Below are 27,500 nucleotides of genomic sequence, written 5' to 3'. Positions count from 1 at the left end.
TTTCCCGAATCAACTGGTAACTGGAGATGAAAAATGGATTGTTTAAGATAATACATTGACAAATTCTTTGAACGAATATGCGTTCAAAAAATGTCATGCTTTGTGTCTGGTGAAATTTCAAAGGCATTATTTACTATGAGCTTCTCTTACAAAATCAGACCATCAGTTCTGATATGTACTATCGTCAGCTAGCAAATTTAAATCAAAAGATCAAGGAATTGAGGCCAGCGCTTTCCACCAGGACAATACCTGACCACATTTGTCTTTGTCTACCCGCACAAAGTTGCTTGAATTTGGGTGGAATCTCTTGTCCCATACATCATACTCCCCTGACACGGTGCCATATCTGACTATCCCTCGAGAACTCTCTAAAAGGAAAATCGTTTAATGACTTAGGTGGTGTCAAAACCCACTTAAATGACTTCGCTTTCTGAAAAGCAACGAGTTATATGCCGATGAAATATGTAAAGTGCCTGCTACGTGAAGTAAGCTAGTAGAAAAGGATGGAATTTTAATGAACACAGATGAAAGTACGTTTAAAAACTATTTATCGTTTGTTGCGCTTAAAACACGTTAAGAACATTCCGTATAATCTCATATACAATTATGATGGACGATCCCGTCGTAGACGACGTGTGAGTGCTTAGCTTCTACTGAACGATCTGCACAGATGATTTACTTACAGTGATCAAATGTTAAAGCTGCACATTAGCTCACTCTCTCCATCAAAGCGATGTTGTCTAAATAGGTGCACTGTTTACCACACGTTGGGTGGCGAGGTAATCGAGAACTCGTTACTCGGTCTAGGAATTGAAATGATATCGCTTGATCGTGAGTGCAACACCCTAACCACCAAGTCATGCGCTCCCTCTCTGTTTATCTGTCCCGTTCCTTCCCTCCCTCTCTCCCCTCTCTCTCCCTATGTATATATAACTGTATCTATCTATCTATCTATCTATCTATCTATCTATCTATCTATCTATCTATCTATGTATCTATCTATCTATCTGTCTATCTATCTATCTATCTATCTATCTATCTATCTATCTATCTACATATATATTTATATATGTGTCTACATATATATATATATATATATATATATATATATATATATATATATATATATATATATATATATGAATTTAGACCTCCAAACGCACACCATCATAAAAAGCAAAAGACAGCCCCAATCTATGAAAAGTCTCCTAACACAAGCCCGAATAAGCTCAACAACAACACCGAAGCCGTCAATAAAAAAAATGCGGAAGGCCTAACTGTGGTATATGCGTCAACTTAACTGAAGTATCAGAGTTCTCTTTCAAACAGGTCAATGTTTCACAGTGAAAAGCAACTTCACATGTGCTTCAGAGAACCTGATATATGTGTTAACCAGCTGTGGATGTTGTGAGCAATACATAAACCAAACAAAAAGCAGTCTACGTCAAAGGATGGCTCTGCACAGGTCCCAGATCAAAATACCGAAAAACAGAAAAATAGCATTCAGCGAACACATCGACATTTGCGTCAAAAACAAACAACCCAGCTTCAGAATTTTTCCCATCTATCAATTCAGGGACGATACAACCTGTAGGCAGCGCATTAATACAGCGTCGTTCTTTATCACAAAATATAAACCCCTTTTGAATGCATCCTCTACGTTTCTTCAAAGACAGTTCGCCGCCGGCTTAGATCTTTCAATCTGTTTTGTTGACGTTCGGCCAGAGGTCCCATCCTTACAGATCGTCATCGACGGACACTCCTACAGTGGGCTCAAAAACGTCAGAACTGACGATATCAGCAGTGGAGGTCCTGTCTTTTCTGACGTAAATCGATATTGCATTTCTGTGGCAGATGGCTGAGCTAGAGTTTAGAGAAAATAGAAGGACGTCATTCCGATGGCTGTGTGGTAGAAAGAGACTCATGGGGTGGACAGAGCATCATGGTACGAGGAGGGATTGCACTCAACCAGAAACTTCAACCGGTGGTATTCCAAAACAAGGCCGGAGAAAATGGAGTAACGGCTGCTCGCTACATCGACCAAGTGTTGAGGACTCACATTGTGTCATAATTTGCCCATCGTTGGAATCCCGTTTTCCAACATGATAACGCCCGTGCCCATACTGCCATGTTGACAATAGACTTCCTCCAACAGTACAACATCCAGACATTGCCGTGGCCTGCCTTATGTCTGGACTTGAACCCCATAGATTACCTGTGGGACGAAATCCAAAGAAGGCTAAATGTCATCCGTCCAAGTTCGACAACTGCGGCACAACTCATTGCAAGTTTTAACAGAGTGCGGGCTGCTATCCCCATGATCTTCATCAATCGTGTTATGCATTCAATGTACAAAAGATGCCTGGCGGTAATCAACGATAATGTTGGTCACAAAAGATACTGAGTTCACCTTTTTGGATCCAGGACACCCCGTCATCACTTGACACCATGTGACGTCAAACTTGTTTCAGGAAATGACGTTTTATCATTAGGAAAGAACGGTTTCTTAATTAGCATTTTTCAATCAATGATAAGCAGTCTGTTAATAAACCGGTTCTATTTAGTGTGTGTATGTGTGAGACGTTTCTTTTGTGATTTAGTTTATATACATAAAATATTTCCTGCTTTATATAAATCTCTCTAATTCCCACGCATGGTAAAAAATTTCTCGTATTATGTTCAATTTCAAAAATCATTGGAACTGATGTGTTATAGAAAGTAAAGCATGTAGAGGAAGAATGATAGTAAATTAATTGAAGTGAAAAGAAAGGAAAATACAGAAAAGAAAATATAATTAAAGATGACGAAAGCGAAAGGAACAGTAAAAGAAAATATATTTTGAAATTAATTCTCTGTATCGATTCTCAGTGTACTTTAAAATATAGAATTAAGCAAGTATTTAATTTTGTAGTTTTGCTTTTTTGACTAATGCTTATTAATTAAATTAATGTGTGTTCTATTTAGGTATTATATCATACGGAATCGATGCTATGGAATATTTCTTTAGGTTAACAAGGTTACGAACGGGAAAATATTTTAGTACTCATTACCCTCGTATTCAGATTAAATCTGCTTTAAATTTTATTAAGTGTTATAATTGAAAACATTGTTTACTGATTTCATATGAAACAAAAGGACTTTCTAGGACAAAGTCATATGAAGAAAAGTGAATTTTGCGTCGGTATTCTACCATATGTATTGTACTTCTTTCTAACTAGAACAGTATGTGTATATATCCTGTTTAGTTCCAAGTCAGTCCTGGCGGAATACATTTATGACGGATGATATCTATTACAATCACTAATGTGACTGTCATATTCGTTTAGGAAGATCTAGAACTGTATTGGTTAATATTTCCTTTCCTTTTTTCTAAGATAATGTGGTTTTATTTTATGTAGATTTAGTTGCTATTTCTAGCAGGTCAATCGTCCACCGAGACTCTCCATCAGTAGCACGTTATGTGAATTGCTTTCTTTTATTTTTAGAATAATTCTTTTTCAGTAATTACTCACTTTCTGAGACCTCTATGAGCGCAGTATGGCCGAATAGTAAAGTAGCTTGCTTCTCAACCACGCGATCACGGGTTCAACCACACGCGGTGTCTTTTTGAGCAAATGGGGCCAGTCATTTATAATGAGATTGAGTAGACAAGCCATATAGAATACAGTCTTGTGGATTGTACCCGTAATTCAAACAGCATAGTCTTGTCAGGTGATTCTGTCTGGAAATTACAGTAAGGGTGCACCTGTTTATGGAATGCTCAGCCATTTACACATTAATTCAGAAGCAAGTGATTCAGCTGATTGAAAGTCTGTATCTTTGCCGTTGAACAACAGGAATCCATGTCTATTGTACTAACTACATAATTGCTTATATGAACACTAAAATAGTTCAATGTGGGGGAATTAAATGCTAAGATATAAAATCTTACTGATCATTCAACGGACATTGTCTTGGGAGTGATCGAGAATCAACCGCATAGTGACACTTATAGATGATGGTTTTGTGGGATGAAAGGATATTTTGGTATCGAATATAAATTTTATAACTATTTTTTTAAATGCTTACCAGAGATATTAACAATTATCATCAAACAGCAGGTCACATCGTTACCTTTAATTATTCAAAGGCTTGTCTTAAACGACTTATGGAAGCGTATAATCAAATAGTTGCATATATTGAAGCAAATAACGTTTTCAGAAAATACGCGGTAGCTTAACGTAGTGGATAGATGTTATTTAATCTTAACCCAACCGTTACGAAGTAAATCTGTAATAAAATAGTCTCTCTCCATGACCATTTCATCATTCTGTGCAATGTTCAGTCTATTCTGTTTCCTTAGACGGTAATATGAGGCAGATTTGGGTGGTACTTCTTGTAAACCAAGCGAGCCCTGGAGAGCATCCGTGGGCTCCATCATTTATTAAAATGCAGTATAGTTTTTAAACTACGCTGGATGCATGTTCATATCCTTGACAAATGGATATTTCAGCAACATTGAATCAAACTCATATTCTTTGATATTATCTTATCTTCAGCGTAAATTTTTTTTTTTTTAATTAATGCACTAAATTCATTGCATAAATAATTACGAAAGTGTTTCTGCGTAATTTGTTCTTTCATACATTATTATTTTTCTATTCAACTATTATTACAATATTGTGCATTTACGTAAATATTCTCTCATCACTTATTCGCAAATGCAGTGAAGTCTACAGGACGCTAGAAAGGTATGATAATACTGAAATATATGCGTAGTTGTCTACCCACCTTTGACCAAAATGAAGAAGCAATAATATTCATCGAGAAATATTGTTTTTCCTCCGTCGCATAATTATTTATAATTGTTTTTAATGCTTACTTCATTAAGTATTCATGAATTAACTTAACTACTGTATTTCAATGCGGATTGTGTCGTTGTGTAATGTGTATAACTAGTTTAATTAACATCTTAATAATGTTTCAAGAACTTATACCTGATATATTACTATTCCTCTTTAGCTCTTAGTTGACGGTAAGTAAGCAGACTTATGATCAAAGGTACTCTTTTAATGTAGATACCAGTTTTCTCTAGATATGCTTAAGACTACATTATCTAATGTGTGTTTTTCCGTAAAAGTGTACGGTATGATTTACAGGCACTCCGGCTGCTATATCTAGCAGGTCGAGAGGCAATGTAAAAGGCCCCACCCTTGTTAGCACGTTGAAATTGAGTTTATTTCAATGGTTTGCTAATTACCTTAATGCATGAAATCTTAATTGAATTTAGCCCACCCACCCCCTGACACCAACTCTCCTTCCACAAAACAACCTCTTTTATAATAATAGTATTCAGCTTTCTAAAGCGCCCCGTGAAACATCTATGCACGAGTAGAATTCTAGAGAGAAGCAGCCTTTTAAGGAACAAATTGTGGGACTTGCAAATAATAATAATAATAATAATAATAATAATAATAATAATAATAATAATAACAACAACAAAGTAATAAATAAAAAAAATCAATGTGCATAGCGGTAACGTTGGAAGTATTGATTACGAATATTGATTGTGAATATTTTATGGCGTTCTCTCAAGTGATTTCTGAAATATTGTGGCCTATTGTTATAATATTGGGATGAAACAAATGAAGTTGGAAGACCAGAGATCATTTTAGTAATATGAAAATATTTAAAATGCACATGAATTTTCGAAATGACCGAAAAGCTTGATGTCTCCTCAAGGGAAATTTGGAAATAATTATGAGGAGGAAATAAGGCAAAGAAAAAATGGACTATTCCATGCAAGGACAATCCCAGCAGGTTTTGAAGTGAAATTTTACAGGGTATGTTTTGGTTCTAATATCGATTACTTACTAATGACAAGCGCCGTAGAGCTAAATATTGTGGAAGAATTTATTTTGAAAATCAATCATAATCAAATTAATTGAATTATCATTATAAACATGAGAAAACTTTGAAACTTCATTCTAAACAGTATAAAGAGGATGAGAAATATAACTAAAAAAAAAATAATAAATTAAAATAAATAAAGCAATGACTCTTTGTTGTCAGGCTAGAACAATATGGAAGCTCTAGAACAGCTGAATTCTTTTAAATTATTTCTGCTGTTATGTTAGAATTCTAAACAGCAAACATAATAGTCACAGCAAACAAATAAAGCTGAACTATACTTTTTTTTAAAATTTAACGTAATTAGTTGAATAGGTGCATGCAGTCTGTGTAGTGTGTATGGCAAGTATGGCTAGACGCTAGTTTACTTATGTCTTTTTTGGTTTGTTTTTATAACACCTGCTTGTAAGTTCGAATCCCGCCTGAAAATCGACTTTAATATCCAACCCTTACCTTGGGATCGAAAACATAACAGATCATGGCACATATTGGTGCTATGTCAATTAAAATATGCTGCTCTTCCTTACCAAAAAGAAAAAAAAAAGAAAAGAAAAGAAAGGCAGAAATTAAATTAATAATAAACAAAAAAACTAAAAAGCGAATAAAAACAGGGAAACTCACTCTACTAAGACAGAAATCAATAGAACTGTGAAAAAAAGAAAATAAAGAAAAAATAAGAAGTAGGAGGTGACAAGCAGTAATTACACTAGGTATAAGTGAAGGCAAGCAAGAGAAGGAGCCAACTTACTTAACTGAAAAGCATGACATACTCATATAAAAGAAAAAAAAACATCAATAAAATAACTCAAAAAATATCTCGTCTCGTTAAAAGAGAAATGGGTGATGAACCGTAATGGTAAGGAAACAACGTGCTGGGTGCAGCAATGTTATCATAAAGACAGCACGACGAACAGAAGCAGATTGATTAAGTGTGTATTCAACCTGAGCGTCAAAACAGTATGAACGTCTTATAGATTTAGAATATGTCTATATAATTTGAATAAAGACATCTCTCGTTCTCTCTATTTCTTTTTCTTCTAGAACTGACGTCTAAAAATGAGCAAATGCGTATGTATGTAGTGAAAATAAATAAAACATGTTTTAGTATGTGTAAATGTGTTTCAATGTTAGTTTGTTGTTTTATATTCAAGAGTGAGAAGCCAAGAATAGCTTCCACCTGCAGTTAGGTGGGTGGATGATTGTGTTCGGTCTTCACACTAAATGTGCCAGTAGTTGATAGAAGATGTAAAGAAGTGAACGTTATTCCGTTGTCCCGTGCAGCAAGGCTCTCAGGATAAAACTGCGTTTGATGTAAGTTAGCAATTTTCTCTAGGCAGCTTTTGTCTAATAGATGTATAAAAGAAAATCTGTATTATTATAACACACACACATGTAGATATTTATATCCATATATATGTATATATGTGAATATATATATATATATATATATATATATATATATATATATATATATATATATATATATATTTGTGTGCGCCTGTGTGTATGTGTGTGTATATGCATATAAATATGCAAATATACAGGTATATTTATATGCATGAATGCATAATTACACATATAAATAATCATGCAATTGTATAAATGTATACACCCATATCCTATTCATATGTACGAAAACCTTTATACGTATTGTATTCCTTTATTCTTTTACTAGTTTCAGTCATTGAACTGTGGTCATGCTGGAGCATTTCATGTATTGTACATACATTTCGTATGTACATACATATACATATATACATATATTCTCTCACTCTTTATATATAGAATATAGAATATATATATATATATATATATATATATATATATATATATATATATATATATATATATATATTCATATTTATATATGTATGTATATATGTGCATACACATATACATGTCTACATATGTTCTTCAGCTGGTATTGTTTCTCAATTTTTGAACCTTGTGAATGTATTTTATATTTATATTATATATGTTTTTTCGTTACCGACTGTTTATGTATATATATATATATATATATATATATATATATATATATATATATATATATATATATATATATATATATATATATATATATATATATATATATATAAGATCTTTTTGCATCGGTTTGCAACAATTTTTGTGAATTCGTGTATCGAAAGAAATTTTGCTGTGTCTAGGGAGAGTCATTATGCCAATATTATTATTACATGCACTGGTTCGATTCCGTTCCTTTATAATTACTCAATTGAGTAAATATCCAAGTAACTAACTAATCGATTCTATGTTCAATTTGGTTAAACTGTAAGTCATTTGTTTCGTTGCTACTTGAATTGAAAATGTTTCAGGTAGCATAGAAAGAGCTTTCACAAACAAAGACAAAACAATTGACTTACTATTTAATCAAAGTAAACAAACAGACGATTAGTTTGTTGGATATTTAACCAATTGGCTCATAATAAAGCACTGGAACTGAACCAGTGCGTGTGTTAGTAATATTGGCATAATGACTCACCGTAGGTGCAACAAAGTATATACATAAATATACATGTGTGTGCCTATGTGTGTTTGTGTGTGGGTGTTTGAGTAGGTGTGCACGCGCGTGTGTGTGTATGCGTACGAACGTGAATGCGTGTATATTCATATACATATATATATATAAAGCATATACATATATGTAAATATAATACTATATGTAGACATATATCAAACATACAAATAGATGACTAGAATTATCATTATGAGTGATATTAATAAAATTATATATATATATATATATATATATATATATATATATATATATATATATATATATATATATATATATACACTAATCGGATGCCAACGAATGTACAGCAACCACTGGCAAGAATGAAACTAGGGATTTTTCGCTGAACCTTCGACCCTGTTAGCAAATTTACCTTTCACATTTTTCATTCTGTATAAATGAAATTTGACATAATTATCTTGTAGCATAACCTCAACATTCGATTTATGGAGTATCTTTACAGCCTCAGCGGTTATTTGCTAGTAACAAACAATTATACGATGTGTTTTCTAACGCTAATTGTCGATGTAACAAGAGATAACATATCTTGATTCTTTTTTTAATATTCCTTGAGAATTTACTACTGCTGTATATGAATAAATAGCAAATATAACATTTACACCTATACCTGTATTCTTGTATTTTCTATTGAGAATGCGAAACGGGTGAAAAAAAACCCCCACTGTCGACACTAAGATCACCATCACCATTTATATAAGGTTATTATATATATAAATAAATAAATATATATATATATATATATGTATGCGTATGTGTGTGTGTATGCTTGTGTGTGTGTATGTGTATTATATGTATATATATAATATATATAATATATATATATATATATATATATATATATATATATATATATATATATATATATATATATATGACTGAGCTGAGTTTGTATTGAATTTAAATATTGTAATGCTTACTCTTTTACCCCCATTTCTCTTTCACGTATTTTCCTCTCGCCTTTCTCACTTTGAATAATACGTCCATACATATATGCATACATACATATATGTGATTTTATTGCCCCACGTTATCCCACTACATATTTCTGCTTTGTTGCTTACACCAAAATGATAATGTAATTCGACCTCCTTATAGTAACATACAACACTAGACACTTTCCCATATCTCCAAAGAAGAACTACTTCGTGTTACAGTTTAATTGCCGTTCCGCACATATTTTAGCAATATAAAAAGTAATAGCCGTTATTGTAAATGTTATCATTTCAACCACAGCTTGCAATAAATCGATATATCCATTGATTGATATATAAATAATTAGAACCAAACATTGAAGATTTTACTACTTTAGTTTTGTATGAAAAACATCTACATGCTATACAAATGTCGGTGTGCATATATAAAATAAAGAATACATAAAATAAGTACCGATCACCGTCTGTTTCGAAGAGGCTGTCGAAGTATATTGGTGTAAAATATTCAGTGAAAATTACATGTGACTTGAATTAGACTTGAATATGCCACAAACCCTTTTGAATCTTAATGTGAAAAAAATGAGCGTCATATAGTATCACAATGTTGTACCTTTAACTTATATGTGTCTTGTAGTCGAAGTGTGACAATAGATATTCTGTCGTCTGGAATAATCTCTCGATGTTTGAACGTACCTGAATCTATAGTAAAAAAAATATGACGAAAGATCCATAGAGTATGCATACTTTGGGACCATCTGATTGCAATCAAAACTTTATAAATATTCAACCGATTAATATACTTAGAGGGAATAGAAAATACAGAGTACGAAATAAAGAATATAAAATAAACACAATGTGTTTGGTAATAGTTTTATCTTGACAGAAATTTCGTGTGAACCATGGCATAGGTCCTAATCATGTTCATTAAAGAACATAATGTTGTAGGTATATGAAATAAAATAAATACCTATAGATCCCTTAAGCGAGGCCAGATTACTCTCAGCTGAAGAATATGACTTCAAGAATATGACTCCATACATACATACATACATACATACATACATACATACATACATATATACATGATATGATAATGTACCGGTGGAATGTCCCAGTGAAAGCCTCAATAAAATGCAACGATAATAGATCAATATAGTGGTTTGGGACAGAGAAAGTATGTACAGTGGTGAAAATCTGTCACCACTAGGATGCCAGTTTAAACTAATGACCAGTGAGAAAGAAAACAGATATGCTGGAATATTGAGAAATTTGCAGCTACTCTACCCGGAATACAGGTTCAGGTTTGTACCCGTAATTATTGGGGTACTAAGATTTATGGAAAACTGCCTCGGTACCAATCTTGAGAAATTGTTCTAATTACAAGATTACAGTTGCAAGCCATCAACGGAACTGTCACTTTATGAAAAATCTTTAAAACTTTAACATTTAAGCACACATGCACATGTTTAGACACCCGAATGCAATTTTGCACTTGCGATAACACAAAATATTGTACATACACACACAAACATGCACAAATGCTGTTTTTAAAGTTCAAATGAAGAAGCCCTGGATCTAGATTAGGAATCGACTCTTTCTCCAGTGACAAGAAATCTAGAAAAAAACCGAATTGCATACATACAGTGGAGTAAGATTTTTGTGTATTTTATCGAATTGAATTTAAAGAAATAATTGCAAATATTTTCGAAAAACCAAAAATTGTTTCATTATGTAGGTCAGTTCCACTGAGGATACGAACATTTCTCTAAACATTAGCGAGAAAGATCATATATTTGATCACCTGGTGTGACCTGCGTAACCTGTCTGGATAAAGTGGGTTTCGACCAAACCAGAGACATGCATTGATTCGCAATCTTACAATCCAGACGGCAAACAAAGTCAAGCTAAATTTAGAAAGTTTCTACAGTTCATCATTTATCTGTAAAGTTGTTAATCAAATTCCAGAAATTGAGCTTTGCTTAACTGTAATAAATAAATTAAAACTACAAGTCATTAATTAAATTGTTAACATGTATAAAACAAGCATACCGAAAATTAAAATCTTTAACATGGATACATACTCATATATATATATATATATATATATATATATATATATATATATATATATATATATATATATATATATATATATATATGTACAGAGAGAGAGAGAGAGAGAGAGAGAGAGAGAGAGAGAGAGAGAGTGAGAGAGAGAGAGAGTGAGAGAGAGAGAGAAAGACATACATAAACACGCACATATATGTATATATATATATATATATATATGTATGTGTGTGTGTGTGTGTGTGTGTGTGTGTGTGTGTGTGTGTATGTAGGTGGTATGTGCGCGTGTGTAAATAAGTGATAAAATGCAGTTTATTTAATTGAAATATATAACGTTTATCTCACTTTGATCAGAAATTCAGAAAATGTTAAGATGATATGCTTATATATTCGTTAAACAAAGTGCAGGCTAAGCGCGGACAATGAATGGACTATGTTTTTTAAATAATTTTTACAAAACCATATGAAATAAGTTATGGAGGTGTATCTAAATAAGAAGCGATTATTTATATTAAAGCCGGGATGCCTACAAACAGATAAGGAAATGTAATTTTTGAGGCTAAACATGCACAAACGGCAGTGTTTTAAACATTGCAGCACGAACATTGAAAAATATTTTGGAATTTTACTTCTGTAGTAATTTAAAGCTTAACAATACTTTGATCCATTTTTGAAACCAGAAATGGGGCCATTTTAACTATCTAGTAACTTGTACAGAGTGATATGACGAAATTTTTGTCACCTCAAGGAACAAACGTAAAACGAAAAACTATTGTTTATTTAGACGCGTGTTTTACGATGTAATTACCAATTTTAAATTTGTATAATTAAAAGAATATTTTCATTACTCATTATCAATTATGTTATTTTTACAGGTGCATCGCTTAAATCTTTTCGCTAAAACCCGAGGAATACAAACAGGACTTACCTCAAATATTAATACTTTCGAGAATTTGTGAGTACATGCATTTATTTTGATACTTTCTACATCTTCATATTGGCAGACGTTTCAATAACAATGTGTTATAACGGAAACTAATATTCCCATTTCTTCGAAACTTGCTTTATTAAAATCAATACCTTGATAAGAGTAACGTAGTATATGGAAGTGTTTTACAGATGTCATATATCCGAACTGACTCGGCGTTGTATAATATATTCCATTCGTTGCTACGTTGTCAGTCTATCTCATTAATGTATCTCTTAACACTCCAAGACATTGTTTTTATCAACATACAAGTAAAACGCTAATTAACTCCGCGAAATAATTTCCCATTAGTACATGTTGCTATTGTATATTTAGACTGTTTCTTTCATGTTCAATGTGAAGAGTATCATGTACGACTTTTAACAAATAAAATAAATAAACGTTATTATTTTCTACTTCACGTTTATTACTAACTTTAATCAAATATAAACTGTATCAAATATTTCAACACGTAATATCTTAACGAGTGGAGGTCAAGATGTGGTTCCAGTTCCCAGCTAATACAATATTATTTGTGATCTTTTCATCTAATGGCAATACATGAACAGCTCAAAATACTTTCCACTCTCTTAGAATATTTTGAATTAATTTAAAAGAGACTAGCTATCGGTTTGTTCATGTACTATGTTTTATTTAACCTACGATGAATCGTAATTGAGCAGACATGAACAAAGACATTCCAGCCATGGTCATCCTTGTCCAAAATATCATCCCTTATTGTAGACGGTTTGTTGTGTTTTGAGGGGAGGGGCTTTTTGCTGTTATTTATGACATAGTGAGCGACTGATTATTGGCTCTTTCGTTCGATCGTTTGGTGTATGCAGAGCATGGTGAAAGACAATAATGATTTTGATTTGAAGATAACAAGGATATTAATTTGAATAAAATAATGATCTTGAGTTCAGTTGAATCATGGTTTTCAGTTGAATTAAATAACGATTTTGAGCTGAACAATAATTGCTGAGTACACGTAAATGTATGTTAGTTTGGTGAGGCCTAATCCCCACCAAATTACACTTACAATAGAAGGTTAACTCAACAGTAAAAAAAACAAAACAACAGGCATTTTAGAATTTACAGTACCTTAAAGCATATTGTTTCCTGAAGCATACCATATTTCTGTTTTTCTTTCTAAATTAAAAATGAGAAGAATTTTAGTGTGGTTGATTTTTAGCATTGTCAGCATTTGATTAACTGACTATGAACACACTAGTTTCCATGTGTATTTTTATTGTACTTCTTGCTAGACAGCGAAATGGTGGGATTTTATAAACTATTATATTTAGCTCTAAATCACTTGTGACTGAACACAGAGTGAGAACACTAATTTCCTAAAGTATCTTCTATTGTAGTACTGCTTGATTGATAACGAAGGGAATTTTTGAGTTGCTGTGTTTAGGATTGTATTAAGCTAACTGTGAGCACCTTGGTTTTCTGAGATATTCTCAACTGGCGTAATTCTAAATCGATAACTAATTGGGGGTGTGTTAGAGCTGTCGTATCAAGTTCTAAATCACATGTGACCGAGTAGGCTATGGGCTCATCTATTACCTCGGTTCTTCTCTGCCAATAAAAGTTGTGCTACATTAATGAAAGAACTCTTCAGAGTTTTTAGATTTACCTCAGCTCTGAGTAGATTTATGATAGAAAAACTTGCCAGCGGCAACCATCCTGCATTTGTCGTATGCAAAAGCCTAGTGAGAGATTTGAGGATGGTTTGACCATTATATTATATTCCTAGAATATTGATTGGATACAAAGAAAATTCTTCATGCGGTCGCAGAATGAGGCTTAAAATCTAAAAACTTAGTTGTAAATATAAACGGCACACTACTGACGACAATATACGAACCACCTATGCCTTGATCATAAGTCAACCACACTATCAACGTCCTTATGTTCTATTGATCAGCAATGCTTTGCAAATTTCGCATAAATCTGTTTGTTATTTAGCAAGTAATTAGTTAAAACTTCAACCTTATCGAGTTAACAGAGCGTATTGTCTTTGATATATCATTGCCGACATTTTAATGGAAACATTAAACTCGTGTTTAATGGTGTGCCATAGGATTTACAGGCAAAAGATTACTACTACTACTACTACTACTACTACTACTACTACTACTACTACTACTACAACTGCTGCTGCTGCTGCCGTCGCCGCCGCCGCTACTGCTGCTGCTACTACTACTACTACTACTTCTACTACTACTACTTGTCTATTGATGAATCTCAAAAATTGATGACGTGGGGAGGGGTATGATAATGACGACTATGTCGACGACGGCGACCACGACGACGGTGACGATGATGTTCACGATGACGAACACGAGTAAATAGGTAATGGTAGCTGTGATGAGGATCATGATGCTGATGATGGTGGTGATGATGATGACGACGACGACGACGGCGGCGGCATAGGTGAGGCATTCGTAATATTGAATGTAGCGTGATAGTATATAGATATAGAGTGTAGCATAATGATATTTAGGAAAAATATAATTAAATCTTCTTTCTCTGTTTCATTCCTAATCTCATTGGCCATACAATATATATCGAATAAAATAAAGAAGTACATTCGATAGTTTTGATTTATAGTAGCAGATAATTCTCACACAGTCGCATTGAATTCATCTTGATAATACCGACAGTTATAATAATAATAATAATACTAATAATAATAATAATAATAATAACAATAATAATAATCCTTTCTACTAAATACACAAAACCTGAAATTTGTTGGGGAGGGAACTAGTCGATTACATCGACCCCAGTGTTTCTGTAGCTTCACTTAATTTTTCGACCCCGAAAGGATAAAAGGCAAAGTCAACCTCGGCAGAATTTGAACTCAGAACGTAATGACAGACGAAATGCCGCAAACTATTTCGCCGGGATTGCTAACATTTCTGCCAGCTCAATAATAATAATAGTAATAATAATAATAATAATAATAATAATAATAATAATAATAATAATAATAATAATAATAATATATGTATATATACATTTGTGTGTGCGTGTATATATATATATATATATATATATATATATATATATATATATATATATGAATACATATATATATATATATATATATATATATATATGAATACATATATATATATATATATATATATATATATATATATATATATATATATATATATGGTGGTTGTCTACTCCTTAAACAGAGTTTGACCACCTCCTGCACCTACACCTTAGCCCTTTCATGGCGTCTGATGTGGCTTTTTAAACCAGACAGTGTTTTGAAAAAACACCCACACAGATTGCACCGCTGATTTGCACTACCAATACCTGCAAGTAAGTTCTGCTCATTGTGGATCCTAACATGTCTTTTAAGACCCCCATTGGATTTGCAAACCCTCTGGCACACACCACATTCAAACGTGTGCACAGACTAGCTGGATGAGGTTTGTTTTCCATGGGTTCGCAGGTGAGATTTGAGGCCAGCCAAGGACAGACATGGTCTGTCACAGACTGTGCACACAAAAAGGTCCTTGTCATTCACCTTCTCAGTCTTTACATTTTTCCTTAAATGTCTCTTGAGCCCTGCTTGCATCATCCTGGCCTCTTCAAATGCTTTCACTCCACTCCACACCCTTGTTCGCCATCCAACTCGATCTGAAGCGAGGACTTCTATATCTTTTGGAGCCATTCCAATTGACTTCATAGCAGTCCTTATGCCATCCTTAAACCTCTTTTTAGGTTTATGCCGATAACGTTTCCCCTCTGCAAGCTCACCATAAAACAGCTGTTTCGGCATGCGTTCATCTGCCATTCGAACAATATGGCCACACCATCTCAATTGGTTCCTCAAAATCATGGCTTTAATTGAGGGGATGCCTGCAGATGCAAGGATATCTGTGTTTGGAGTAAAAGAATTCCATTTAATTCTTAAAATATGACGAAGGCATTGTTGGTGGAATTTTTCTAACATTTTAAAATGCCTTTCATAACAGGTCCAAGTTTCACAGGAATACAATAGGGATGTTAAGACAAATGATTTTTTATATATATATATATATATATATATATATATATATATATATATATATATATATATATATAAAAGAGGAAATGTATCAAAAACGTAGCCTTGGTGGAAAAGGAGAAAATATAAAAGCAAGTGAGATCAATAACTATTAGAAATGGATTAATAATAATAATAATAATAATAATGCAATTCGAAATCATTTTAATCTGTGAACATTATAAGTACATTTAAATCTACATAATAGAAAACACCTTTTACTGTCATTTTATGATCACACGACCATCTCATCTTCAAATTACTTTTAAAATAAACTTTTAACTTGTTTATGTTTTGACAGACATTCTCTGTGCAAATCCAAAAATATGGTACCCTAGTCATAATACCGAATTGAACTTCTAACTTGTCTCTTGAGGTCTCTAGGTGAGATTTGGAATCAACTTATACAAATACAAAGCGAAAGCCATACATAATAATAATAATAATAATAATAATAATAATAATAATAATAATAATAATAATAATAATAATAATAATAATAATCCCTTGTACTATAGGCATAAAGCCTGAAATTTTGCAGGAGGGGCTAGTCGAGTGTATTGATTTAACAGAAACCGAAAGAATAATGGTAACGTAGACACCAGTGGAATTTGAACTCAGAATGCAACGACGCACTTAATGCCGCTAAGCACTTTGCCAGGTGCAGTAACTGTGCTTCCAGCTCACCACCTTAAGAAAGGAAATAAATACATAAATAAATGAACAGCAACAACAACAGCAGCAATGAAAATGATTTTAGCATTTATTTTCACGGGGAAAACATTCATTTATGGAAGAGAACAATATTTTCCCCACTGAACAAAAAGGTGCTATGATGCTCATGGATGCAATGATTATCTCTTATTTAATCGCACGATTCTTCAGAACTGTCAGAACTAGCCCATAATTCTTAGATCCGCGTGAATTGATTGCAAAAAAGCTTTTGACAGCACAGCGCATTGAAAGATCTTGAAATCGCCGGACAGCTTCAAAATTTGTCCTGTAATTTCAAAATTTGTGAAGCACAACATGTCATTGTAGAACACCAATCTCCAATTATATCGTTTTAATGGAAAACTAGCTTCAAACAATATTAGCATCAACTGTGGCATTTTTCAGGTTGATTCACTTTCACCTCTAATTTTTTGCATAGCTCTAATATCCTTTACAAAATAAACTTAAGAGAACAGAGTATGGTTACAAAATTGGCAAGAAGAAAATCTATGCCAAAACAATGATAGGCTTGAAGGCGTATTGCGTACTCTGAAAGCATTAAGCTATGCCATTGAGATGGAGTTTGGTCGAGGACACAGAAAGGGAAATTAGGAACTTCAAATTTAGTCGTGTTGACACAATTATAAACGAACTTGAGTAGCAACAATCCTATAAATAGTTACCTCGAAATAAATTAAGGATCAGATATTTAGCATGCAAGCATAAGAGAAATTAGGAAGGAGTATTATAGGAGCGTTCGAGGCGTTCAGAGAAGATCTGAGCTAAATGCACATATGTTAGTCATAAATTCCTTAGCAGTTCCAGATCTTACTTATAACTTAAATGTTTTAAACTGGAATACTAATGAAATAAAGAAAATAGAAAATTTCTTAAACTGCTGACTTGCAATAAGATGTTGTAGACAAAGGTAGACGTGAATCATATTTACCGTCTCATAGCCCAAGAAAATAGAGAAAATAGAAACAGACATACTATAAGCCCACGGACTCCAAGCAATATCTACCCTTCAACACATGCCACCCCAGACACATTAGAAGGAATACCCCTTTCAACGCGGCAAAAAGGATTTGTATTATAGCATCTGATACAAACACCGAAGACACACGACGACATGAGCTAAAGGATACACTCATCAGCAGAACTACCCACCATCACTAATTGATATGGTTTTTCAACATGCCCTACAACACAACAACCACAAACTCAGACATCCCAAACTGAAGAAGGATTTACAAACAAAAGCCCTACTACACATATCTACAAACAACCCCCTAAACAATGAAGCCTCCGACACCATTTTCCAGAACATTCTTCTACTGAAAAAGGACCAGAGAATGAATCAAATCCTCAAAACGCACACCACCATAAAGAGGAAAAGACAACGAAAATCAATGAAAAGTTTTCCAGCACAAGCCCAAGCACACTCGTAAACAGCATTAAAACCGTCAGTAAAAAATGCGAAAGATCTAACTGTGGTATATGCGTCAACCTAATTGAGGGATCAGAGTTCTCTTTCAAACAGGGTCAACGTTTTACAGTGAAAAACAAATTCACGTGTGCTTCGGAAAACTTAATATATTTCTTAAGTTGCTCAGGGTCTCGAGAGTAATACATAGGCCAAACCAAAACAGTCAGCACCTGAGGATGACCCTACATAGATCGTGGATTAAAATTCGGTAATACAGAAAAATAGCATTAAGTGAAAACATCGACATTTGCCCCACTAAAGAACAACCCAACCTCAATAAATTCAGGGACAATGCGTCCTATAACCAGAGTATTAGCACAAAGAATCATATTTTTCGCAAAATATAAACATCTGTAGAATGCTTCCACCAAAGATGACACTACTATAAGGATCTTACAATAATACCCACGAAAATATTAAAAACGATATAAGGACACAGATCGTGTCGTATAGCCAGATGGAAACGATGTCACCTGGGACTAAATTACAGCAACATTCGTCCTAAACGAAGACTGCCATGTTATATTGGCAAGCAAACTTTACTCCAAGTATTTTCTTCATACTCTTTAATGACAATGTCTGGTCGATTTGCCTGGATCGTTCTGTCGGTGATGACTGAAAAATCCCAGAGGATAGTGAGACTTTTACCTTCAACGACTGGCTCAGGATGATGTTCATACCAGTAAGCTGGAATGTTGATTTTGTAGTGTATTATTATTATTATTATTATTATTACTATTATTATTATTATTATTATTATTATTATTATTATTATTAATAGTAATAATAATGATAATAATAATAATGATGATGATGATGATGATGATGATAATAGTAATATTCATATTGCATCATTTGCGAAGTAAACCAAAATTTGTCGTGGCTGTGTGGTAAGTAGCTTGCCTACCAACCACATGGTTCCGGGTTCAGTCCCACTGCGTGGCACCTTGGGGAAGTGTGTTATACTATAGCCTCGGGCCGACCGAGTGGATTTGGTAGACGGAAACTGAAAGAAGCCAGTTGTACACACACACACACACACACACACACACACACACACACATATATATATATGTATATGTTTGTTTGTCTGTGTTTGTCCCCCCAATATCGCTTGACAACCGATGCTGGTGTGTTTACGTCCCCGTCACTCAGCAGTTCGGCAAGAGAGACCGATAGAATAAGTACTACGCTCACAAAGAATAAGTCCCGGGGTCGATTTGCTCGACTAAAGGTGGTGCTCCAGCATGGCCGCAGTCAAATGACTGCAAAAATTAAAAGAATAAAAGAATAAAAGAATATACCACAAAGAATGTGTTTCGTACTGAATGACATGAATACAAATATTCTACACTAAAAATGCATCGAACTTTAACAATATTTAAAGATTCACATTGCTTGTTTTCTCTAGAAAACGTGTCTTTTCTAAACTATTAGTAACATGCTAATGTCATTACAGTATTGAAAACGCATCCATCTCGTTCTATTAATTACAAATGAATTAACAGATAGATTCCTTGTTTCTATTAATTCGTGGCATGTTGCAAATTCAATAGCTAAGTTAGTTTAATTTCTTTGTTTTACATTTCATTATTTCCTGACGTAATAGCCATTCTCTGTGTTCTATTACAATTCTTAAACCACTAGCGAAATTATAGTCACGCAAATGTCTATTTTTTTATTTCTTTTACATACATGAACGAAAACTACTCTCAAAGACATTTCAGATGTGACCAATTTATCTGTTTATTATTATTATTATTAGCATTATTATTATTATCATCATCATCATCATCATTATAATTATTAGCAGCAACATCATCATTTCCGGTAAAGTGTATCTTGGGTTATGGCATACAATGTGTCTTTTACGTGACTTTGTTAAATGTGATGGGTAAGTTTTATTTGTACACGCATACATACATGCATACATATATACATACATACATACATACATATATACATATATACACACACACACATTATATATATATAGAGAGAGAGTGTGTGCATGTATATATGTATGTATATATATATATGTATATATATATATATATATATATATATGTATGTGTATATATATATATATATATATATATGTATGCATGCATATATATATGTAGGTATATATATATATATATATATATATATATATATATATATATATATATGTATGTATGTATGTATATAAATATATATATATATATTTACACATACATACATACGCGTACACACTTGTATATATATTTCTATTACATTAGGTATATTTAAGTATATTCATCTGTGCATACCTGTGTGTGTGCGTGCGCACCTAAATGTACGTATCTATATGTACAGATTATACGGGCGTGTATACATCTGTATATGTACACACACACACACACACACACACACACAAACACACACACACACACACACACACACACACACATATATATATATATATATATATATATATATATATATATATATATATATATATATAGTTGACAGCAAAGTGCAGACAACTGGCAGGGTGGATACTGAGGACATTCCGTACAAGGGATCAAAAAGTCATGTTGATTCTATGGAAGACATTTGTTCTGAGCCGCCTAGACTATTGCTCTCAGTTGTGGTCACCACACAGTGTTAGGCGGATAGCAGAACTCGAGGCAATTCAGCGGCACTATACAAAAAAGATCGCCACAGTCCAACAGATGAACTACAGGGAGCGACTGAAGGCACTAGGTCTCTACTCCCTAGAGCGCAGGCGGGAGAGATATGTAATAATATACATATGGAAAATACTGGAAGGACTGGTGCCAAACTTTGGTATCAAGTACTACAGGAATGCCCGCACGGGTCGCCACTGCATGGTACCAAAGGTACCGTCCACTGCATCTCACATAAGAACGAGATACTGCAGCAGCCTCGGTTTCAGAGGACCTCAGTTCTTCAATGCCCTGCCAAAACATTTGAGAGACATGCAAGACATGGATGCGGAGGTCTTCAAGACAAAACTTGACGCTTTCCTCTCCACGATACCAGACGAACCAATGTCTCGTAATGAGACGCAGTTTAGGGCAGCTATGTCAAATTCTCTTATACACCAGATGTGCATCAAAACTCTTGATTGGACCATGTCAGGTGGGGGAGAAGAGCCATGCAAGGAACGTGAAAATCACGGTGGTGCACCAGCATGACCGCAGCCACTTGGCTGAAACACATAAATAAAAATTAAAAAAATATATATATATACATATATATATATATATATATATATATATATATATATATATATATATACATATATATATACATACCTACATACACCTACTTATTTACATATATATATACATACACTTACATATTTGAATGCTTACGTACATGCATACTCACACACACCTGCACATATTCACACACAAACATAAGCTTATATTGTAATTCGTTTTTTCTTTTCTTACTATATTAATCTTCAATTTCAAATGGATATGATGCATGTAAATGCTATCACAAGAAGGTTTATATACAAGTGCTCTCTATATGTCGCCACATGTTGTGAATTTCCGTTTGGATTTGTACTGGGTGTAGTATCAGTAGAGAAGTGTCTAGTAATAGGCTTATATGTCTACACCGATCAACAGTAGTATATTATGTATTTAATCGGGTTACAATTATTCGATTAAATTTAGCTGCGATATATTTCTTAATATGGCTTCATTCCTCAATATTTTGAGACATATTCAGAAATTGTTTTAGGTGTTAATAAATATAAATCTTCTTTCTAACAAATAGCTTGTAAATCTTGAATCCATTCGTGTCTGGTTTGTCTTGGTTCAGTATATCTCCAAAGATGTTAAAATTTTCAATGTCATTGTATTTCAATTACCATATAACACTTCAAAGATTTATGACGTCCTTCTCTTCACTTTGGAACTGCAGTCGGTATAGTGGCATCAAGTGTTATTGTCATTCCAATGTAGAATTTCGTAGTAATATTAATATTACTAATATCAATTGATATTATTACTAATATAGATTCAGCGAAATAACGATTTTCTATCAGAGTCCTGATGGATGTCGTAACCCTTTGGTTTTGTATGTACACCGTATACTTAGAATTGGTTTTCTATGTACACTGTATATTTTCAATCGTTGCGTTATTGTCACAAATATTTATTACAATTCAATAACTTCCACTAACTGTAGTTTAATACGAAGTCAGTGTTACTAGACTAAAAGCAATTTTGCTATATTTGTTGAAATATTTTTAGAGACAGGTGGATCAAAACTTGTAATGTTAAGGTTTGTTTTCTAATTAGTCGGCTTTGGTGGCTTTGTAATAAATTGAAAATCCTGATTGTATTAGTTATCCTTTAGGGTATAATCGAAAGCTGATTTGTCTGACAATATTTTACGAATAATTAATAATTATATAACTAGGCGGAATTCTATTCAATGCAAATGAACATTTAATTCTGTATTATATGCCGTCTGTATCTATTCATCATTCAGTTACACTGTTAAATATAAAATTTAAGCACGTTCATATCTGTGGATATTTGGAGTCTAAAAACAAAGCTGTTGTAAATTCCAGCTAGATCTTTTCTAGAGTTGTCTAATGTTCTACCAGTAGAATGATGCAAGCAATCCATCCCTACACTTCTATGTAAGCTTTATGTTTGATGTTTTAAATTCATTAATTACAACAGCTAGTGTTTTTCGCAACAACATCATATAGTTTAGTGATATCAAATTACTTCATACTGGCATAAGAGTAACTACCCATGTGGTATTCAAAAACTGTGTACAATTATTTCTTTATCACTCTCATTTATAGTACGACTTTGCTGCATTTCTCTACGAATTTGAAGGCTCGGGTGAGTCGATGTTAGTAGCAGGAAGAGAAAAATTCAATGATATCAAATTGAAAAAATGTTCTACAATAATTGTTGCTGCTTTCTGATCCAACTAAATGCGAAGTTACTACAAATAGGTTGTCGACATTTTGTAGTTTTCCTGATTTGGACATATATTCATGTATAAGTTTACTAATTAATCCGATTTCACTCTTCACTGGCTTAATTAACCCATATATCGTGTTGGATTCGAAGTTATCTTTATGATTTTCAAACGTGATGTATAATCTTGATTCACGGTTGGTCTAACAGTTTATACGTTGTCTACTTTTAATTTCGCTATAGTTTCTTCAGCTTTCACATCGTTATACGTGTGTAAGCTGGGATTTCTATAGCTTTGAATGATATTTGCTGTACACGTCGTTATCTAATTTGTAGATGATTTTAGTTAGAAAATGCAAACGAATTATTGGATTTCTTAATGTTTTGAAGTTCGAATTTAGTTTAAGTTGGATAACAATTGTGGTGCTTGTCGAATTTTATTGAACTTGTTATTTCTTATAGTTTAACTTCAAAGTCTTTTCAAGCCTTAATGTGAAACGACTTGATACATGGTATCCTTCATTAATGATATTTCACCTTCCACATGTCCAAACAGGATATGATAAATAAAACTAAAATAAAATTGCTATTCAAGAGAAAACCTCCACAACAATCATAATCATATTTAAATTCGAAACATTTTCTATTTAACTTGAGGCGTAAAAGTCATAGAATTGTAGTAATAGCCAGTTTATACAGTAAGATACATACAGTCACTCGACATCAAATTTTAATAATCATTATCTGTTGTAAATACGTATGCTACTAAAGGACTTTGAGAAATTCTTCAGTTTGATATAAAACTTAATTTTGTATCTAACTTGACATAAGACACCCATCCACACCCACACAACCACCCACACATCCACACATATAAGCAGGCATTCATATATGCGTTTATACACACACACACACGCACACACACACACACACACACACACACACACACATATATATATATATATATATATATATATATATATATATATATATGTATATATAACATAATTAAGAGACAAAATCATTAAAATTAATGAATTTTATCAGTCGCCAGGACATATAAATATTTTAGGTAAAATACATGTATAGAAATACATAATTGTACAGGGTGCAATTATACTTAATCTTATATACTATCAAATACAGTGATTCATTTTTGCTAGTAACACGAACCAAAAAGAGTCCTACTTGTTAGAGGATTTTATAGGTCATTATATCATCATTGATGCATAACGAAACCGTAGGATGAATTTTTACTTCAGCTGGGTTTTAGTATTAACTATCAAAGTCGCTAAGGGCGACTTAACCTTTCATCGTTTCGCGTTCCATGAAATAAGTACCAGCTTAGCCTTAAGGTCGACGTAATCGATTTACCACGTTCTCTGAAGTTGTATATGCAAAGTTGACTTTTAATAAAGTTTAATCCTCAAAAAACGTTTCACCCTGAATATACGCTGCTGAAATTAGTCTGCGTTTAACATGACCGTGCTACTTTTATGCCATCATGTATGATAGTAATAATTGTTTCAAATTTTGGAACAAGGCCAGCAATTTCGGGGGAGGAGTGGAGTCGATTAGATCGACCCTGTGCTCAGCTCCGAAAGATTTAAAGGCGAAATCGACCTCGGTGGCATTTAAACACGAAGACGGACGAAATGGCGGATTTAGCCTCGCGTGCTAACGATTCTGCCAGCTCGCCTCCTTAAATACAATAGTAGTAATCCTTTCTACTATAGGTACAAGGCCTGATATTTTGCGGGAGGGGACAAACCGATTAGATCGACCCCCTAGTACTCTATTTGGGTCGATGGATCAGACGCAACGTTGACATCGGTTGAATTTCTCAGAACGTAAGGACGGGCGAAAAGCCGCTAAGCATTTTGAAATACAATAGTAATAATGACGGCGCAATAGCAGTATTGTAGTAATTATAATTTCTGCTTCCGGTACAAATACAGAAATTTGGAGGAGGAAGAGGTGAATTGTCGATTATATCGACCCTTGTAGTCACTAGTACTTTATTTTAAGAACCACACCCCTTCCCCGGAAAAATGACAGGCGAAGTTGTTTTCGGTGTGATTTGAACTTAGATCTAAAGGAATCGGAAAATGTAACATGAAGCACAAAAGATTCTGCCTAAAGCTTTACTGTGATATCTACATCAGAAATAATATTGGTAACAATAACTAAGGCAGCCGGCTAGCAGAATCGTTAGCACACCGGGCAAATCGCTTTCGAGTGACTTTTGGTTCTGAGTTCAAATTCCGCCGAGGTCGACTTTGCCTTTCATCCTTTCTGGGTCGATAAAATAATTACCAGTTGAACACTTAACCCCAGCCCCGAAATTGCTGGCATTGTGCCAAAATTTGAAGCCAGTATTAGTAACAATGTGGAGGCGCAATGGCCCAGTGGTTAGGGCAGCGGACTCGCAGTCGGAGGATTGCGGTTTCGATTCCCAGACCGGGCGTTGTGAGTGTTTATTGAGCGAAAATACCTAAGCCCCACGAGGCTCCGGCAGGTGATGGTGGCGACCACTGTTGTACTCTTTCGCCCCAACTTTCTCTCACTCTTTCTTCCTGTTTCTTGATTAACGCTGCGATGGGCTGGAGTCCCGTCCAGCTGGCTGGAACACATACGCCATAGAAACCGGGAAACCGGGCCCATGAGCCTGGCTAGGCTTTGAAAGGGCGATGCTTATCGGTTTTTTTTTAATAGTAGCAATACTAGTAGTAATAGCAGCTGTGGTAGTAGCAGCAGCTAGGGCAGCAGCTAGGGCAGCAGTAGTAGTAGTGGCAGTGAAATGAAATTTGTGTCAATTGAATTTTAATTTTAAAATGATCTTTTCTCCCGATTGCCTTTGTTTTCCTGCTATTTCAAGTTAGTACAAACCTCCATCTCCTTCCCGCCCTCTATCTCTGTTTGTCTGCTGACCCTTTCTTTTTATCTGACAGTAGTCAACTCTTATCATCACTCTCTTTCTCTCTCTCTCTGTTTTCATTTTTCTTGTCATTAATAATTTGATATGATAATTAATTTATTCATAATTTTGTTTGTAATGCTAATATTTTTTCTTTTTGTTATGTGTTTAATTAGAATTTACTCTGGACCTTAATTATTCAAGCACCAACACAATAACATAGATTTGACACATGAAGTCAACTTCTCGTAATGTTCGTCCTCTATTGCCCTTGTGGCAATTCAATAATTTAAGTTAGGACAGAACTAGTGCAGCAGTAAGAACACGTACCCCTCTCTTTTCCCCACTCCTTCCTCTCTTCACGTTTTTCCTTCTCCGTAAAATCTCTTTCCGTTCCAATAAATTTTTGAAACAATTATAGAAATTAAGCAAAAAACAAACAAAAATTACACTAAAGAGATTCAGTTAGCTTCATTCGTTGGTTGAGATATTTGACAGTTCTTACTATGGAAGTTGTTCCGTCTTCAGGTAAAAATAACTTTTGTTTCTTAAATCCCCAGGAGGGACTTACAGCAATTAAATGAAGTTATTGACGAGAATGCGCGCGGCACGAGGAAACCAAAATAATAAAAAAATATTTTAAAAATAATCAGCTGGTCTTCTGTGAAATGAAATCAGTAAATAACTTAAAGAATGTGAATTACTACTAGTAGAAGTAGTAGTAGTAGTAGTAGTAGTAGTAGTGTTGCTGCTGCTGCTTCTACGTGAGCTGGTTAAGTTCTGTTGTCGCTACGTATTTTCGACCACTTTGATTTCCATGATCTATGACACAATGGCGGTCTTCCTCCACCCCCTACTTCATCTTCTTCCCCTACTACTACTGCTAAATAACTATCTGCTTCCTCCTCTTTCGCATAGCCATTCCCCTCCGTCTTCTACCCATCCTCCTCTGT

The 27,500-nt window shown here is 33.8% G+C and overlaps 1 protein-coding gene across 5 annotated transcripts in view; it reads left to right on the top strand.

The window, feature by feature from the left end:
• LOC106875319 (uncharacterized) overlaps positions 1-27,500 on the top strand; it is a 606,879-nt gene that overhangs the window by 161,755 nt on the left and 417,624 nt on the right. The window contains exons 1-2 of one of the 5 annotated variants that reach the window (XM_089357631.1): positions 6,564-7,200; positions 12,321-12,400. The gene's annotated coding sequence lies outside the window, so the exon portion shown is untranslated. Of the gene's footprint in view, positions 1-6,563; positions 7,201-12,320; positions 12,401-27,500 lie in introns of those variants that run through there. The other 4 variants (XM_089357630.1, XM_089357636.1, XR_008264906.2 and 1 more) reach the window with 4 other exon arrangements.

Source organism: Octopus bimaculoides, chromosome 9, assembly GCF_046866305.1.
Source record: "Octopus bimaculoides isolate indiv1 chromosome 9, ASM4686630v1, whole genome shotgun sequence".
Taxonomy (NCBI): domain Eukaryota; kingdom Metazoa; phylum Mollusca; class Cephalopoda; order Octopoda; family Octopodidae; genus Octopus; species Octopus bimaculoides.
This window is presented reverse-complemented; position numbering and strand designations above follow the sequence as displayed.